This window comes from Polypterus senegalus, chromosome 1, assembly GCF_016835505.1.
Source record: "Polypterus senegalus isolate Bchr_013 chromosome 1, ASM1683550v1, whole genome shotgun sequence".
Classification (NCBI taxonomy): Eukaryota; Metazoa; Chordata; class Cladistia; order Polypteriformes; family Polypteridae; genus Polypterus; species Polypterus senegalus.
In genome coordinates this window covers 135,471,049-135,484,745 of record NC_053154.1, presented here as the reverse complement: position 1 = coordinate 135,484,745, position 13,697 = coordinate 135,471,049, and positions in this window count along the sequence as shown.

The window sequence follows — 13,697 nt, the reverse complement described above, 5'->3', positions numbered from 1 at the left end:
CAGCTTCAAAGGTGTGCCGGGCAATGTTCCAAGGCTTTATACTCTTTCTTCATGTGCAGGCCCCCACTTAGGTGAATCATGTCAAACAAGGCAAAAGAGGATAAAGTTTCATGCTCACTTTGACAGACAGAAATAGTATACAACAGTCCTCAGAATAACTGCCCATTTCGCAGTTGTCCCTAACTGTCTTGTCTTATAATACTTGGATAGCAGTTCTTATATGGTGAACCCCTGTGTTAAATCTGGCTCTATGTCAAATGTGCATGTGAGCAGAAAAAGGCAGATTTACAAAATATATTTGCACACAGCACAGTGATATATTAAACATATACACTTATTACAGACAGAAGGACCAGTTTTACAAACATGGAGACAAGTTCCTAGAACTGCTTCCTAACAGTTTTATCTTGGCAAAAATGATTCAGGTGAACTTAAAATGTGACAGAAACCCACCACCCTGCTCTCATTCCACAGAGCTTCTTCAAGAATATTAAGTTGTTGGGCAACTGCTGCATGCAGTGTAACAAATAAGTATTGAAATGAAAGACTTATTAAGTTACGAAATCAGCTGTTGAATTGTTCTGCAAGTTCATATTGCAAAATGGGTGCATTATAATTCATATTAAATAAAGTTAATTTCTGAGTATACTCTACATCCTTTTAATACATTAAAAACAAAATCATTGCCAGCAAACTCTGTCCTAATAGGTTAAACCAGTTTAAGAAGATGTACAGGTATTGTGATGTCACTTTCTCAATTCAAGGTTTTTATTTAGTCAGATTAACACAAGAAAACATCACATTTGCCCTATCAGTGGCATCCAATAATAAAGGGAATACAATAAAACACTCATGAGTAGGGCTATTTTAATATTCTGCGTTCAGCTCAAAACAACAATGATGACTGCATACTTGGCAAGTTTCGACAGGTTACAAAAGGTTTTCAGAGTAAAGCTACACACAAGACACACGACATCTGAGAAAAGCCCAAAGCTTTGTTACTTTAAAGACTCACCAGTGTCCACTTGTAGTTAATATTTTTTTCTTGTTATTTTACAATAGCAAAGACTAAAGAAGGTGAAGGACAATAAATGATACACATCCATGCAAGGCAAGGTGTTGTAATAGTTAAGACTGATTTCAGTGTAAGAATTCAAATGGATTACAATTACATGCAAAGAAAGAATGGATTGATAAGGGACAGGCAATTTACTGGTGAGAGGGAAGCAATTTTAACCTTCTGTAACAAAATGTTTTGGATGGAATAATTTCTATTTTCACCTTGGAAATCACTTTTTTTCTTAATGAGTGATTTCACTGTGTAGCACATTTCTATTTAGCAGATATCAGCATCAGAACTGTTCCTGCTGGCCCAGCATCTGGTAGTCACAAGGGCAAGATTTTCCATTAACCCATGTACTCTGCCAAGAAAGCAGAGTTAGATTTAAATTTAAAGCAAATACTGTTATTCTTCCCCTGGGGTCTCCTCATGCAACTATGTTCCATGCTACAGTGCACAAAAATTCTCATTTCACAATAGGATCTGTTTATTTTTATAATCATCCAGATCAAATAATTAAAAAATAAGTTTAGAATGATTACAAAAAAGCAGGCAATACTGACTGTTGTTCATAATCCCAGTTTCTAAGGTGTTTTATGTTTTTCTTACCCACCAACTAATGGATTAGTAGATGGCATAAGGACTTTTGGAAACACCAGTATTATCTGGTGATAATGTTCTCCTTTCTTGGACATTCCCTGACATCTAGACTCTTCAATTTATGAAAGATATTGAACCACATATTGTATGAAACAACCCTCTCGAAAAGTTCATGTCTTAAGCATCTTTTTACTTAACTGTGTAGGAATAGTCACTTTTTCTTGTTTTGTCACTCTTGCATGCGATCAGTGGATGCATGCTTTGAAACTGAATCACTCACTTACTAGTTGATACTGGTGGGCACTAGTTGTTCACTTTGAACATCTAATCAAGGTTAGTAGATTCAACATAAAGATGTAACTATCAATCCATTGACTGAATTAATTTTATTTATTTTAATCATCACAGAGTTGTAAAGAACCACAGTCTTTTTTAGGAGCACTAAGGAATGAAGGAACCACCAGTCCAAGGTAGGATCACTCACCCACTCATCAAATAAAATGGGACAATGAACTTAGTATGTACATATTTGGGTTGTGGGAGAAAGAACAGAATAGAGGAAAACCCAGCCGGACATGGGGGAATGTGCAGACTTTACACAAGAGCGCTTTAGGTATTTATCCATCTACCCATATTCCAACCTGCTTATCCAAGTTAGGATTATGGAGAGCTGATGCCATTCCCATCAGCCCAGAGTGCACGGTAGGAACCAGCCATGCCAGGGTTGCCAGTTCATTACAGGGCATACTAATGAACACCCTGTATCCATGATTCTAGAGGTCTGAGACAGTAGTGAGCACTGTGTCACCATACCACTGGATTAATTGTTGTTAAATTCAAATTATACACGTTCTACAGTTAGATAATCTAACTGGAATGGTTTTCCACTGCCTTCCATACTGAATCAGACATCTGACAATCCAGTGCCCATCACTCCAGTGTACCATTGCCATATGAATTAAAGTGAGCCAAGAAGGGAGATTTCTGAAGGGTAGTGATAGTAGTGTTTCATAAAACCCATAAGTAGTTTTCAGTTAGCTATTTATTAATATCCACTTCTGTTGGCATTGGTGCATATTTCTGATATTTTTCAGTAAATCTTATCCCGACTTAAACAAATACAGTGGAACCTCGGGTCACGAACATCTCGGACCACGTACAAATCGGGTTACGACCAAAAAGTTTGCCAAACTTTTGCATCTTTTCACGACCACACACTCGGGTGACGAATAAACCAGTTTCCCTTCTGGTTTGTACACGCCGATGATTTCCACACGTGTTCAGTCTCTCCCTGTGCAGCAAGCGAGCGCTAGAGAGAGCTTGAGTGAAAGAGAGAGAGAGAGAGCGCGAGAAGGCAGTTAAAGTAGGCAGTAAGGCAGAGAAGGAAGTTAAGGAATGCACCAGGCTTGTTTTTAAAGAGACTGCTTCAAGCATTGTTTTAATCTCGTATTTAATGAAGACTTTTTTCTATTGGACTTTAACGTCCACTTCACTTCTGCTTTTATGGGATCATTTATTTATTGAAGGATTCTGAAAGCACTGCACTTTATTTAATATGGACTTTGTTTTTGATTGTTGTTTTGTTGATTTTAATAAAAGTACTTGGCACTTTTTGCACCATCTGATTGCTCCATTGTAGTGCCTCACTGTTGTGATCATCGGTAACATTACCGATGGTGATGGGTTTAAGGGCTACCGGAAGCGAAATGGGAGCATGCAGCGAACCCACATCGTCCCAGACTTTACCTCAAAACTGTAGTCTCCTCTCCACCCAGTTCCTCCTCACTTTCTTCATGCCAGAACTCGACTCAAGCAAGGTTAGTTTTCTTGGTTGTTTATGATTAGTTTTTGTATAAATTAAGGATTTTTCAAATGTTCTTTTTTTTCCCTGTGCTTAAAACTCATTAAAAAAGGTTCTTACAGAGGGCGGTTCGTAAGGCTATAGCGTGAACTCTTGCAATGTTAGTTTTCTCTGTTCAAGGTTTTCTCAGTGTTGTTCAATGTTTTTACATTTAGTTTACTATTACACTGTGCATTCTATGGTATAATTAACTATTTTTGTGCTTAAAAATCTTTTAAAAAAATATTTACATACAGCTTGTACGGTCCGGAACAGATTAATTGTATTTACATACAATCCTATGGGGGAAATTACTTCGGGTCACGACCAAATCAAGTTTTGGAACGAATTACAGTCGTGACCTGAGGTTCCACTGTACACCGATATTAAACAGTGATTTTCACAATTTTCTGTACACAAATCCTTCACCCCCCCTCTCTGTTTCCCCCTTTCTTACTGCTCTTGCTTATTTCTTTTTCCCTATTCTCTACACATTTCTAATATAAAGAAAGTAGATGAGTTACATAGTTGGTCATTTGACTGTGGCAAGCTTAGCTGTTGACTATTTTATGTATTTCCATTGTGTTCTCTCCCTCGGTGGGTCATTACCCGATGCACAAATACTGACAACTGAAATGGAAGTCAAATGTGTCCAAAAGCGTGCAGAACTAAAGTAAACTGAGTGACTGAGGTAAGTAGTGGCCCATCGATGGAGAAACTCCATTAATGTCACTGGTGTGGCATGGTGTTAGTAGAGAGATAAGGTCATTGGACCACAAGGCTACTTACATTTGGTGCCATGTCAGTACAGTATGCACGGTTAGCCATCCAATGACCCTATTGTGCTTTTATTTTTTTGCATTTCTCCTTAAATGCTTTGGCCATTAGTTTTACTACCCTGACTCTGCACAATGGTTCACATTTTGATTAACTTTACATTTTGACACAACATCAATCTGTCAACGTCTAACTCTCTCTCACATTAGGAATGCAGTGACTGTTACTGCTGGGCTAAACCACTCTTTACTAACAGTAATTTTAGAGCATAGTGCAGTGAGAAACTTTCACATGAAATATCAGCAGAACTGTGCTTTGTGTACATGTCATTAGATATGTAAAGCCTTTGACTGATAACCAGCAGCCAATTCTCCCAGTAGATGTGAGATCACACCACCTTTACACTGCAACAAAATCCCAAATACTTTATCTTCATCTCATTAGCCCTTCAGATTTTGTTACACCTATTGCAACACATAGTCATCAGTTTCCTTTTTATGCATTATTATAAATAATATTTTATCACAAACCGGATATTAAAGTGGCAAAATAGGTGAAGAGAGAAATTAATAAGGCTTAAGGCCAGAGGCAGTGTAATAAGAAACTATGACTCAATATTGTTACTAGATGTAAAGTATTTAAGCTATTTAGAAAACTATGCAGACATGACAAAAAAAAAATTATAAACAGCCATTAAAATGCTGATGCATATCACAATATGTCACTTATGCAATATGTATTAAAGTGCATAGCATCAGCAAAAGACTTGCAGAATTTGTATGAAATGTTAAAGTCAAAGCAAAAACGTACTAAAGCATCTTATGGTCCCCTTTGGCTCCTTAATACTATAGAAATGTTATAGGTGACACTGTCACATGGAGGAGAATAGACGGTGATATTAAAATCCTCTAACTCGCCTTTTCTGAATAATATGCCGTATTAAAAAATAGAAACATAATTGATTTTATGTGGACTAATTGACCCCAAAAATAAAAACGCCTGACACAAATCCTTCTAATATTAGAAACAATACTTTTTTGAATCTTTAAAAATGCATAATTTATTATTACATTCATCTTTTAGTTTTAGTGTTTCTTCATTAATGTGCACCACTTATTTGTTAATCCATCTACCATTGATATTAAAATTAAAACCAACAACCTGTCGCATAGAAGCAATTTAAAATAAACTGTGGAAAAAATAAATTTTGTACTTGGAGACATAATAATTACATACTTAAGATATTAAAGATGTAATTGATGCATCTTTATTTAGCAATACTATTTTGAATCCCTTTTTGTTGCAAAAGGGTGAGCTTTTATAATTTTATGTCTTTTAACTTTCCCTTTGAAAAGTTGCATTGCTTGTGTTTTGATTGGATTGTATTTTATATATTGTAAAATAACCTTTATATTATGTGTCTGATTGCTTGGTATGGTTGTTCTTTTAATGTAATGCATATGTTGTGAAACATTATAAAAAATTGAAAAGGAAATGTATTCACTTATTTTACAAACACATTTACTTTTATTTCAACATTGGGTCAGAGAAGCACAAGTCTATTCTTGTAATGTCAGATGCCAGGCCTGCATGAGATCCTATATGGAAGCTGGTACGCTGCACGTTCAATTCAGAGTAAATGTAACCGTAAAAGACTTATAAAGCAATTTCAAGCCTATAATTTTATATATAATCATGGTATTCGTAGTCTGAATTACAATCTGATTGTATGGGTGGTTACCTACCAGGTAACGCTTGTGGGTGGTCTGCAAGTCAGCAAACATCTACCACGGTGCCCTCTTCAGTTGCGAGAAGCAGATCATAGAATGTTGCATATTTTTTCTAAAACTATGCAATATATACAGTGGTGTGAAAAACTATTTGCCCCCTTCCTGATTTCTTATTCTTTTGCATGTTTGTCACACAAAATGTTTCTGATCATCAAACACATTTAATCATTAGTCAAATATAACACAAGTAAACACAAAATGCAGTTTTTAAATGGCAGTTTTTATTATTTAGGGAGAAAAAAAATCCAAACCTACATGGCCCTGTGTGAAAAAGTAATTGCCCCTGAACCTAATAACTGGTTGGGCCACCCTTAGCAGCAATAACTGCAATCAAGCGTTTGCGATAACTTGCAATGAGTCTTTTACAGCGCTCTGGAGGAATTTTGGCCCACTCATCTTTGCAGAATTGTTGTAATTCAGCTTTATTTGAGGGTTTTCTAGCATGAACCGCCTTTTTAAGGTCATGCCATAGCATCTCAATTGGATTCAGGTCAGGACTTTGACTAGGCCACTCCAAAGTCTTCATTTTGTTTTTCTTCAGCCATTCAGAGGTGGATTTGCTAGTGTGTTTTGGGTCATTGTCCTGTTGCAGCACCCAAGATCGCTACAGCTTGAGTTGACGAACAGATAGCCGGACATTCTCCTTCAGGATTTTTTGGTAGACAGTAGAATTCATGGTTCCATCTATCACAGCAAGCCTTCCAGGTCCTGAAGCAGCAAAACAACCCCAGACCATCACACTACCACCACCATATTTTACTGTAGGTATGATGTTCTTTTTCTGAAATGCTGTGTTCCAGATGTAACGGGACATTTGCCTTCCATAAAGTTCAACTTTTGTCTCATCAGTCCACAAGGTATTTCCCCAAAAGTCTTTGCAATCATTTAGATGTTTCTAAGCAAAATTGAGACGAGCCCTAATGTTCTTTTTGCTTAACAGTGGTTTGTGTCTTGGAAATCTGCCATGCAGGCCGTTTTTGCCCAGTCTCTTTCTTATGGTGGAGTCGTGAACACTGACCTTAATTGAGGCAAGTGAGACCTGCAGTTCTTTAGACGTTGTCCTGGGGTCTTTTGTGACCTCTCGGATGAGTCGCTCTGCGCCCTGGGGTAATTTTGGTCGGCCGGCCACTCCTGGGAAGGTTCACCACTGTTCCATGTTTTTGCCATTTGTGGATAATGGCTCTCACTGTGGTTCGCTGGAGTCCCAAAGCTTTAGAAATGGCTTTATAACCTTTACCAGACTGATAGATCTCAATTACTTCTGTTCTCATTTGTTCCTGAGTTTCTTTGGATCTTGGCATGATGCATTTTGTGTTTACTTGTGTTATATTTGACTAATGATTAAATGTGTTTGATGATCAGAAACATTTTGTGTGACAAACATGCAAAAGAATAAGAAATCAGGAAGGGGGCAAATAGTTTTTCACACCACTGTATTGTGACACACATGCACATAGGAGGCAGCTAAAGGGTAGAAATGACAGTAATTCCATGCCAGACCAAGGAGAGGCAGTGTGCACTAACTCTTTCTCTAACTTCTCTGCAGACCCGTTACAGGAAATTCCGCCCAGCCCTGATGATGTCACTTCCGATTCCAACCCTACTGATGACATCACTTGAGGTTCCGGCTCAATGATGACGTCACTTCCTCCGCTCTCCTTTAAAGCCGCCATCTTTGTATTATTTGCCAGATACTGCATAAGATATATAATAACATTGTCTTGCAACCTTAGTTCTATGTTATTTTTAGTTTACAATTAAGTCGAATGTATGTTGACTTTAGGAAATCCCATTCAGCAGCTTAATTTAAATTGTAACTCGTATGCTGGTGACACTTTATCAATGAAACCCAATAATTTTTTAATTATGATGTGAAATGATTGTAAGGATTTGGCTGAGTTTACATCCCAGCCCTTCCTTTGACCCCTGCCCCCTAATATTTGTCTGCTACTGTACAACACTCATTATACCACTGTCATATGATGGGAGGGATGGAAGACATGGTATAGTGGTGTTGTGTACTGTGTGTGCATTGTGTACCACATTTTTAATGCAAAAGCAACCCATTTGTCCTCTTTTGTGTCTGGCAATTTAAATATTTTCTGATGCTCATTCTTGTACTTTTCAAGAATGTCTGTGATTATTTTTACTTCTTTAATACATTGCAAATAATGAATTTTGAGTGTGCCACACATATAATGTTATAACCAGACTTGACATCTCCTCCCCTCTAAAGACCAAGAAAGCCAATCACTCTAAGACATTGAGGAATCCTAAAGTTGGATGATTCTCACCTGACAAGGAAAAGTTTGATATGTTTGAAATGTAATTGTTTTTTACCTTTGATAAATGAAACTGGGTATCATAATTTTAAGACAAAAATACTTATAATTACAGGCATAGCACCAAACATAAATCAAACATCTTGAGGAAGTGTCTTTCAAAAGACAACGTTCAGTGTTAAACAAAGCAGGCCAACTATAATGACACAATCCAGGTGAAAAGAATTTATTTCATAACAGTTTGTTGGCAATGTCTTTTCTGCGAGGAGGTTAACAGACCTCTTCTTCATACATTACCAGTTATACTAGTGGAGTTTTGGAGTAAACAGCAGGTTACACTATGGACACAATGGAGCTGGCTGAAAGCTATTGCAGGGAATCTAATTTAGAAAGAAAACAGGCAGCTTTTGCTATTTTTTGGAAAATAATGCTATAGCTAAAACAGTATGCAAAAGCACATGCTGAGGATGTGAAAGAGACCATGATGGACGGCTGGCAGCTCATCCCGGCTGACACATCCAAGACGTTAGGTGGCGTCTTCCCTGCAGCATGGAGGTGCCCCGGATTCCAGCAGGGCACCATGGGAGATGAAGTTCGGCTTCACAGCCCTGCTGGGTGCCAGGGTGCCATCGTGTGACGCTGCAGGGAGATGGATTTTTGTTTTCCCTGTAGCTGGAAGTACTCTCAAGTCACGGGGAGGGAAGAACAGAAGTACTTCCGGGCTGAAGAAAAATATGTCTTCATCTGACCCGGAAGTGTTATTGAATCACATGAACAGAAGTACAGGTGCACTTCCAGATCATGGACTATTTAAAGGACTAATTGAGACCCAGCAAGCTGAACTGGAGTTGGGAGTGAGAGTGACGGAGCTGCTGGGAGAGGAGGACTGATTTAGTGTATTGCAATTATTGATTTATTGTGTATTGTGGTGGTGGAGGTGCTTGAAAAGCACATTATATTAAAGAAAGAAGAAATTAAAAATATTTCTAGTGCTTTTACCTGGTGTCTGGATGTTTTGTCTGTGGGGTCTGAGGAGCAACAGGTGTCCAGGAGGTGTTCCAATGCCAGAACTAGCAAGGCCCACTTCATACAGCATATACATTTATTTTTCATTAAAATGGGTGAATTAATTTTGCAAAAGCACAAGACCCTCTTTCAAAGAAAAGTCAAAACTTGAATGTTCAAGAAGTTAGGAGTCAGAAACCACACTGTGGTAGTTCAAAGAAGTCAAATTACACTGTGAAGGGGAGATCTAGTCAGGCTTCAGTAATGATAGAGACTCACATACATTTAGTATATCTTTTTGAACACATTTTGAGTAAGCAATTATTTCTTTTATGCTCAACTTCAACAGCTTTGTAGTAGACCTTGTCACTAAATTATAACTCTTTTGTTTCCCATTTAGACTTGTGACCTATTGGTTTTAACTGTTGGACACTTCAGAAGACACTTTTTTTAAAATAAAATGACTAATTACGACTTCATTTAACAAGGCTACAGACAGCATGACATTATTTTGAAAAATCACTTTAACTTCAAAATTACCGAATCTATACTTTAATTAACCTTTTGAGGTAGACAATTACTTGCTATAAAAAACAAGAAAGTTCTATTGCCATGTGCCAACTTTGACAAAAATGAGTCTAAACTTAAACTCTTAAACTCTATTAGTTTTGGACTGACTGTTATCTTTGATGATGACCTTTCTTTACTCCTCCAATTACTGGATTTCCAAAGGTCTGTTTTCTCCATTTCAGATGACCTAAGAAAATTAAAACAGTGCCTATGCAGAACACAGAGCAAACCTTCATTTATTTGTTTCAAGCAGAACAGACTGATGTAATGGTTCATTATCAGGCTTGTTCGGATCACTAAATGTTTAATTGAAACGCTAATTCAAAAAAAGTGCCATGAGTATCATAGCAAGACTGTTTAACTTGAAGTCTTAAGTCACTGCATTGAATTCCTGATAAATTCATGGTCTCTAAAATCCTAAATGGCTTAAAAGTCAGGTTTACTTTACACCTCTTATTTACTAGCGGGCCTCCTTCGCTCGCCCACCCCCAGGTTTGGTTTACCGGATATACAATTTAAAGAGATTGTTATTTTCATTGAAATTGTTACATTTGCATTATTTTCTCTTTTACTTGTGGTCCACCAGGCTGGCACCACCAGCTGAACACCGACACAGACACACGTGGGACACAAGTTCACAGCACACAGGTTTCATTTTTTCTTATTCCCTTGTGGGAAATGCCTTCCCCGTTCTCCACAAGTATAACACAGTCCCAGCACAAGCACAGCACAATACCATACGCCTCTTCTTTCTCTTTATCTTTCTCCACCTTCACTCCTTGGGTCAAGCTTTGTTGCTCCTCCTCCTGACTCCGGCTCCCCGAGTAGTGGCTGCTGGCTTCTTTTATAATGCACCTGGAAGTGTTCCAGGTGCTTGATTACTCGTTTCCAGCAGCATTTCCAGGAGTGGCAGAAGAACTGCCCATAAGAGCTCAGTAGCTCCTGCTGCAGCAACCCCTGGCGGTGCCTGCGGAGCCCAACAGGGATGCACCAAACTCCAACTCCCATGAAGCCCTACGGGAGTCTGAGGCACTGCTGCAAGCCAGGGGGTTTGCCATCTAGCGTCCCGGGGGAGGTAACGCTCTGTCCACACTTGCTCCCCCGGTCTTCTCAAGGTGGAGGTGTCCCAGCCGGGCAAGAGCCCCGGCTGAAAGCTATATATTTTAAAACTTTTGTAAAAACAATATTTGGAATGAACTTTTCTTCAAGATCGCATTGAATTTTGATTCCGTGTTTGGACTTAAATTGTGACAACACAGCATATAACTGCCCGTGAGTGAATTTAGTTTCTTTATCTGTAATAAATTACCCGACTTTTTTGAATGTTTGTCCCTTCTCTTTCTTCTTTGCTTAATCGTTGACGTGTCAAGAATGTATAAAATTATTCTCCTGATAAAATTCATAAGAGCTGAGAGCACAGGAAGTGTGTCTGACAAAAGCATTCACACGACTGAGAGGTTAGATGACCGTGGTCTTGTTTGAAAATGGTTGTAAGTAGGTGTGGTATAGCGGGTCCGCGGCTTCAAGAAAAAGGGCCGGGTTTTTTTTAAATCTGTATAGCCGTTCCGTTCTCCGTGGGCGCGATCGCACGACTGCAGGAAGTTAGTGAGGTAATTGGAGCGAGTCGCGCCTGCACGTGTGGGTGTGGTCATTCTTGATTGCCTCATTGGCTTCCTGCGGTGTGTGATTAAGGCGCTGCGCCCAGGAAGGGACCCGCGGAGGTGTATATGTATGGGTTGAACCAAAGAGAGGGGGAGGAAAAAAAGAGAGATCAATGTATGGAGAGATCGATCGAGGTGAAGTAAATTGAGGTTAACGTAAATGAATGAATGGCAGCTTGGCAGGATGATCTGGCCACCTTAGATGAGGAGACACCACGAGCTGGGGCCCCGCGCAGGAGCGTTAGTCAGTTGTGCTCTAGGGGCTAGTTCTCCCCACTGAAAACCAGTGAGTGGGGTGAGCAGATAGGTGTCCTCCCGTGTGATCTGAGGAGCAACTGCAGGTGCACGAAGGATCAAGGGAGGAGAGCTGACCTCGATGGTCTGGCAGTGACGTCTGGAAGGGGGCCAAGACAGAGGTTAGCTATAGGAGCTCGTGGCTGTTGGTCTCCGTCGGCGGCGAGTAATGGTGAGAGATGAGTCAAGGACAGAGTGACGGAGGTGGGTCGGAGAGTAACAAGGGAGACACTGCTTTTTAAGTTCTGCACATTGTAACCTCAGATTTTAATGGATTTATTTATTGGAGAACCCACATCGTCACAGTAGGGCGTGACTTGAAAGAATCTAATGGCAAAAGTCTCTGTCTCGCGGGACTTCATTCCAAAAAGTCTCTTCAAAAAGTCATGTCTCATCCCAAGATGAGACAAATGCTTTTTCTCTCTAAATACAGGGTGCATGAACATTTTCTAGCTAAGCAACTAACAGAGGACGTAGTGCTTTTCTACCACAAACCACATTTGTTGAGCATGGCCATGAGAAGTACCTTTCCACAGATGTTGCAATGGCAGAGTGTTGCATGCTCAAGTGGAGTTAGTCTGCAAAAGAGGACAGGCACCCAAAGGCCTGATTAGTCATGTGAGTTGCACAGTTCTCCTTTAGACTACATGGTGTGTCAGACCCAAGTTCACATCACTCATATCTACTGCTAGAAAAGCACAGTAAAAGTGTCTCTTGTGAAAAACAGAACTATGTAACCTGCTATATTTATGCCTGGCAATAAACGACAGGTTAAAAATTTTGACAACAAGGTGCAGAACTGGGATATGAAAATGTCCTGGCTGTGCTTGCATAGCATGTTTCTTTACTAGGACAAGCTGAGCAGCTTCAACTTCTTTAGTTATTTGTAACACTCTCAGATGCTACTCTGCACACAGGTTGCTCAGTGTTACTGAAACTTTCAGTGATAATATCTACAAATATTGTCCCAGTTGTAGCTGGAGAGCCCATGGCTGGGGTGAGATTTGCACTCTGATCCTTCTAACTCACATGCTCCACACTAGCTATCGCTGTTGTTCAGTTATCAGTGAGTCAATCGGTGCTATTAACATTTGATCCTGATCTTCCATATCAAGAACACTAGTTGCAGATTCATTCCCATCCTTATCTAATAAAACCAAACCACCCTATCCATTCTCTCCTGTAGCACGAGGTGCATCAAAATCACCCACTACCCTACTGCACTTGCAATGGCTGATCTTATGTCCTGTTTACCTACAGTTAAAACATTTCATTGATTTAGATGAAACAATAATTATATAATCAAAGATATCAACCCTGAACTTCACAGACACATCCGATTCACCTTCTACATCATTTAGAATCATATATACATGTCTTTCAAATTAAATGACATGTTTTAAATCTAAAGAGTTGATCTCAAATGGAATCATAGTGATTTCTGAAATAACCTGCCTGCATCTTTTAAGATTTTTTTTTTTAAAACTTTGTTTTTCAAAAATGGAGGCACATTTGAACTGATACCTCTCTTAGCAGGAGTTGCAAGTAGTAGTACAGTGATTAAAGTGCCATTTATAACCATGCCATGCTGTACTTGAGTATGCACCAATGCCTTTATATTCAAAAAGATCACTGTTTTGTTCTTCCTAGATGCTGATGTAACATTCTTTCTTTCTAATAGCTTACTGACCTCAGTCAAGAAAATTTCCAGAGAAAATATTAGGTCTGCTCTTAGATTTACAGCATGGTGTTTATGGATGGCTGCAAACAAATTAAAATGCAATGAGAAAAAGAGGAGTGAAGGAGAGACTGCAAGAA